This window comes from Littorina saxatilis, unplaced genomic scaffold, assembly GCF_037325665.1.
Source record: "Littorina saxatilis isolate snail1 unplaced genomic scaffold, US_GU_Lsax_2.0 scaffold_536, whole genome shotgun sequence".
Classification (NCBI taxonomy): Eukaryota; Metazoa; Mollusca; class Gastropoda; order Littorinimorpha; family Littorinidae; genus Littorina; species Littorina saxatilis.
The window spans coordinates 75344-79566 of NW_027127555.1; the positions used below are offsets into that span (position 1 = coordinate 75344).

At 40.3% G+C, this 4223-nt stretch overlaps 1 long non-coding RNA gene across 1 annotated transcript; it reads left to right on the top strand.

The window, feature by feature from the left end:
- Positions 1-1155: 1155 nt before the first annotated feature.
- Positions 1156-3887, top strand: LOC138955977 (uncharacterized). The gene is made up of 2 exons (XR_011452449.1): positions 1156-1494; positions 1775-3887. It is a non-coding gene; the product is annotated as an uncharacterized lncRNA (long non-coding RNA).
- Positions 3888-4223: the final 336 nt, after the last annotated feature.

Genomic DNA, 4223 nt, shown 5'->3' on the forward strand with positions numbered 1-4223 from the left:
TTTATATAGCGCAACATCATAACTTTACAATTATGCTCTTTGCGCGTTTTATAGTATAAAAACCAATGTCCATTTTGCGTGTAACTCAAAATACATATTGTATTCCAAACAAACATGCAGACTGAAGAGAAAAAAAGTAACTGTTATCAAGAAAGTAAGAGAGCGATTGAAAGGGTTATAAGTTTACAGAGGCGACATCACAATCAAAAAACCTTCCGAAATAGTACCTGCTGATGGGACACAAAGTCTGATCTCCTTTAAAAAAAAAAATATATATATCTTTTGTTTCTTGATATGTGAGACCCCCCGTGGGTTAGGGGGAGTCCCATATTGGTTGGGACGAGAAAGAATTTACCCGTTGCTACCCAGCATGTCGTAAGAGGCGACTAACGGTTCTGTTTCTCCTTTTACCCTTGTTAAGTGTTTCTTGTATAGAATATAGTCAATGTTTGTAAAGATTTTAGTCAAGCAGTATGTAAGAAATGTTAAGTCCTTTGTACTGGAAACTTGCATTCTCCCAGTAAGGTCATATATTGTACTACGTTGCAAGCCCCTGGAGCAATTTTTTGATTAGTGCTTTTGTGAACAAGAAACAATTAACAAGTGGCTCTATCCCATCTCCCCCCTTTCCCCTATCCCATCTCCCCCCTTTCCCCGTCGCGATATAACCTTGAATGGTTGAAAACGACGTTAAACACCAAAGAAAGAAAGAAAGAATGATATGTGAGCCTTGATACTATGTCTGTGTATTTGTGTGTGCACTTCTAAGCTGGTATATTCAGTGAGTGTGTGTGTTTGATTTTAACAAAAAGCATGTAATATTAAATTTCTTTCCTTGCAGAGTAATGTTAAAAAATGTATTATTTTGTCTATTGATTTGTGAGCCTAATTGATACTATGTCTGTGTATTTGTGTGTGCACATCAAAGCTGGTATTTTCAGTGTGATTGTGTATGTGTGTGTGTGTGATTGAACAAAATTCATGTACCATTCAATTTGTTTCCTTGCAGGGTAATGTTTAAAAAAGGTAATATTGTGTCTTGATTTGTGAGTCTTGATACTATGTCTGTGTATTGTGTGTGCACGTCTGTTACGAAGCGGTTTACTCGTATTTGTGCTAATGTGTATTGTTGTAAATAGAATAGACTTTTGCGATGGTCAGACATTGGAAAGGGCTATAGGCTGCATACCGTCGCGTTGACCGCAGTTGAACCTTTGTGTAACTGACAAGGTTTTTCACGTGCAAGTAATGCAGACGACAGCTCACTGGCAATGTCATAGCAAGAACGACTTTGTAAAATCAGTCGCCGTCAAGGAGCCAAGCTCGACTCATGTTTTTCGTAACACGTTAGCAGACGGGCTCCTGTTTTAGGTATCTGACTGAAGAAGGATGAAGACTGACGAACTTTCCCTATCAGTCTACGTGATATCTTCCATTTTCATATTCATGCCAGGCCGGCGACTGTACTAAATGTTGGCTTTACACTCTTTTGAGGTATGTTTGAAACCGGTTATATTTTCATGTCATGCTGTCGTATGTGAGAAGAGTGACTGTTTCTGTGTTTAATGTTATTGTGTAGACCTAAGCTATTGTGCTACACTGCTTAAACATGTGAGGGTTTTACGTAACGTTTTCTTGGTTTTAGAAAACAGGAATTAACGTGTAAATAATTATATTGGCTCATGCAGCTTAATATGTTGGACGAGTGAGTATTTTTATTGTGCGAGTGAAAGAAACTAAAGACAAGTTGATTTATGGACTATAAACTTTACAGTGTTTCCAACTGGGGGGTTTTCATCGCCGGAGGCTGAACTGAACCAGTCAACTGCGGCTTGGTGTACATGACCATGGCATGGAGAGCTGGCAGGGTTCTACAGTTAGCCGCCGAGACGAACTGGAAGGATCAAGGACTACGTCAAGCAATGGTTGCGGTGTCGTGAGGACTGGTGCACCCTTGTCAGTCGTCTGAAGGACTTACAGCCATACCAACATCTTGAAAGCCGAAAGATGGCAGTAGGGTAACGTACAGTAGAATACCTATTCGTCTTACCTGTTAAGCTGCTTTGTTTGAGCCAAAAGGTGTCTGCGTCTTGGACTGTAGAGTTTCTTGCGGTGTTGTCGGCCTAGAGTACTGGTCGAAGCCCGGAAATGATTTTGTGATGTAAAAAGCTTTGTAAACAATAATAATTAGTCTTGGCAGTGTCAAGATCCATTTAACACCAGGTTTTTGCGTGTGTGAGTGCGTGTGCGCTTGTGCCTTATAAGCTACGGTAGCGGACAACTATTCAGATTACATTCAAGTCTGTAAACAAATACTAAATTTATAGAGTGGTGTAGAGGCATTTATGATTGTCTAGAAACCGGCCAATAAAGGACCATAACATCTGGCGCAATAAGGGCTATACCACTCCATAACAAATGGCGCCCAATAGTGTTTGTTTGTTTGACCCTTTAGCAGTATTGTTTTCTATCTCAAGGCACGTGCGCTTACACGGGTGTGAATGATTGTTTCATTATTGTCCTGTTTGTCCAGTAACATTTTCAAATTTGATTTGATTTTTGATTTGATTTTTGACTGGTATATTCTTGCAAGGCCAAGGTCTTACTCGAGTTTCGTTCATGATATTTTTTTTAAACAGCTTCTGAACATGACCCCAGTGTATAATTCTTTTGATTTTTTGGATAATCTCTGATCGAGATTCAGAAAATTTCATCGTTTTTTCAACAATTCATTTTCTTTTGAGGAAAGGGGGTGATGTTACGAAGCGGTTTACTCGTATTTGTGGTAATGTGTATTGTTGTAAATAGAATAGACTATAGCGATGGTCAGACATTGGAAAGGGCTATAGGCTGCATACCGTCGCGTTGACCGCAGTTGAACCTTTGTGTAACTGACAAGGTTTTTCACGTGCAAGTAATGCAGACGACAGCTCACTGGCAATGTCATAGCAAGAACGACTTTGTAAAATCAGTCGCCGTCAAGGAGCCAAGCTCGACTCATGTTTTTCGTAACACGTTAGCAGACGGGCTCCTGTTTTAGGTATCTGACTGAAGAAGGATGAAGACTGACGAACTTTCCCTATCAGTCTACGTGATATCTTCCATTTTCATATTCATGCCAGGCCGGCGACTGTACTAAATGTTGGCTTTACACTCTTTTGAGGTATGTTTGAAACCGGTTATATTTTCATGTCATGCTGTCGTATGTGAGAAGAGTGACTGTTTCTGTGTTTAATGTTATTGTGTAGGCCTAAGCTATTGTGCTACACTGCTTAAACATGTGAGGGTTTTACGTAACGTTTTCTTGGTTTTAGAAAACAGGAATTAACGTGTAAATAATTATATTGGCTCATGCAGCTTAATATGTTGGACGAGTGAGTATTTTTATTGTGCGAGTGAAAGAAACTAAAGACAAGTTGATTTATGGACTATAAACTTTACAGTGTTTCCAACTGGGGGGGTTTTCATCGCCGGAGGCTGAACTGAACCAGTCAACTGCGGCTTGGTGTACATGACCATGGCATGGAGAGCTGGCAGGGTTCTACAGTTAGCCGCCGAGACGAACTGGAAGGATCAAGGACTACGTCAAGCAATGGTTGCGGTGTCGTGAGGACTGGTGCACCCTTGTCAGTCGTCTGAAGGACTTACAGCCATACCAACATCTTGAAAGCCGAAAGATGGCAGTAGGGTAACGTACAGTAGAATACCTATTCGTCTTACCTGTTAAGCTGCTTTGTTTGAGCCAAAAGGTGTCTGCGTCTTGGACTGTAGAGTTTCTTGCGGTGTTGTCGGCCTAGAGTACTGGTCGAAGCCCGGAAATGATTTTGTGATGTAAAAAGCTTTGTAAACAATAATAATTAGTCTTGGCAGTGTCAAGATCCATTTAACACCAGGTTTTTGCGTGTGTGAGTGTGTGTGCGCTTGTGCCTTATAAGCTACGGTAGCGGACAACTATTCAGATTACATTCAAGTCTGTAAACAAATACTAAATTTATAGAGTGGTGTAGAGGCATTTATGATTGTCTAGAAACCGGCCAATAAAGGACCATAACATCTGGCGCAATAAGGGCTATACCACTCCATAACAACGTCTAAGCTGGTATTTTAAGTGTGTGTGTGCGTGTGTGTTTAATAAAACAAAAGTCATGTAACATTGAATTTGCTTGCTTGCAGGGTAATGTTAAAAATGTATTATTTGTCTGTGGATTTGTGAGCCTTGATAT